The sequence below is a fragment of the Conger conger genome, chromosome 5, assembly GCF_963514075.1.
Source record: "Conger conger chromosome 5, fConCon1.1, whole genome shotgun sequence".
In the NCBI taxonomy this organism is placed as follows: Eukaryota; Metazoa; Chordata; class Actinopteri; order Anguilliformes; family Congridae; genus Conger; species Conger conger.
In genome coordinates, this window is record NC_083764.1 from 38814725 (window position 1) to 38816956 (window position 2232).

Sequence of the window (2232 nt, forward strand, 5' to 3'; positions counted from 1 at the left end):
AGAGAGGGAGGGAGGGAGGGTGGAGGCAAGGGTGGGGTGGGAGGGATGTGAGAAACTGCTGTGTTCAAATTTTTTACCCAAAATGAAGTGCGCCTTTATTTTCATTTACACTTTTTTGATTACCCTGTCACAGAGGCAGTGTGTGTATTTTATCCATGGGTCTCTGTGGGGGTACAGTGTTCTCTCTGCATGCCATTCACCCTCAAAAGAATGAAATGTGATCATGGAGGGACATTTAAAAACTTCAATTGAAAATAAGTGTCCTTTTAATTCAGACACTGTTTTCTTATTTTGCTATAAATACATGTTGGAATTTATCCATTGAGATCTTCTGCTGATTTATGTTCTTATTTATGTGTCATATATGTTTAGCAGGGCACCATTCAATTTAAAAAAAGAAAATGACTTGGTAATACTCGCTAATCTTAACTCTGTACAAATTTCATATGTTCATTAGATGGTTCTTCTTAGAGACCACTGGCTTGCCTGAACATCCAATCTTAGTGGAAAGCCTGTTTCTTTGGACAAGACTTCCAAAATGAGTTGCTCCATCTGCCTGACATCTTTTTCCCAATCTCCTTTAAGAGGTTTATTTCCCCAATAAGATAAACCTCTGTAGTCTAATATTTGCTGTATACTGAATAAATACTATTTATGAATAAATCCATTTGCCTTTTAGTCACATGGTTTGTTCCCCTACTTGTGTTTTGTCTGATTATTTAAGGCTGTTTAAATGTACTGAAATGGGAGGGGTGGTTAGCAGTGGACGAGTCTGGAATAAGTCACGCTTAATTGTATTTCATAAATTAAAAAGGGGGCCCATCAGAATAAGCTTTCTGTACTAGAATGATAAAATGGGCAAAATAGCCTTAATTTTAACTTACAGTAAGCTGGGGCTGGTTCTACTGGGTGTTGGACAAAAAAAAAAGAAAACCGTTTTTTATTAAATATTCCTGTTTCATTTTTACTCACCTTTTTGTTTAGAAACCAGTAAATACAATGATCTTCTGATGGTGGTTACACTTATTATTGGAGCTACATGTGAACACCGGAAAACAGGCACAAACATAAATTGGCCCACACATACACATATAGTGTGACAGAGGAAGTCAGAGAGGTGGTCCCTCTATGTAAATAAAATCGGACCCTGTAAATATTTAACTTTAGGTCTTTGCCGCAGTTATACAGCTTGCATTGTCATTGGCAATGCCCCAGTGTGACTTCCTTTAAACAGCGAGATAACTGGTCTGGCTGGCTGCCGTAACACCTCAGATCATTAGGGACGCTGCATAAAATACCGTTCCGATTGTTTGCCTTTGGAGATGTGCTGTGGATGCGCCAGAACAACCCACCCCCCACAGCCAGACTCACCAGATACCCATCTACGCACTCCAGCTTAGTATATTAAGAGTATTTGTAGAGGGGTGTAGACAAAGGTCAACACGATTGCAATGCGGCATATTCTACCCACCCTTACATATATAAATGCCAACCATTTACCATTTACCCTTAATTTTCATCCTTCATGTACAACTTGAATATAGCACTGAAACTCCTCTTACTAAAACTGGAACAGTATCAATTTAGGAAGAAGAGGTGTAAGAGTGAATGCAGGTTTTTCTGTCCTTCTGGTCTTTTCTATGGCACAGTCTCAGTGAGTGAGTTGCATCAGTACTGTGCTGTTCACCCTGATGTTTTCCCCCCTAAATTATAGTAGCTAAAAGGATACTGTGCAATCTTTTCAACTGATTGTTGCATTTGCTGAATAAGCTTTGTGTTGAAATTGTGGCATTCCATTTTGTATTGGTTTGCAAAATAGAAAAACAAGGATTTGCAGAGTACATTTATCAAACCAAAAGACCCTGACATGTTTTTGGACACCAAGTCTTTCGTAAGAGTTTTGACGAAGGATTTGGTTTCCGAAGCACATTGGTGTATTCTGATTCAATAAACGCAAGGTAATTTTCAATATTCTTGCATGTTCCATGGTATAGTATAAATACGGTATATGCAGTGGCTTCAGAAAATAACCTTTTCTTATTATAATTATTCATTATCATCATCATCATCATCATCATCTTCATCATCATCATCTTTTCTTCTGGCTAGGGTGTCTATGGCAGCCCCTAAAACCATATGGTAAAAAGTTTTTACATTTAGCACACTGATTTTGGACTGTCCCATGATTCCTTGCACCAAGATTCATGTCTCCACCTTGAATGCTCTAGCGCC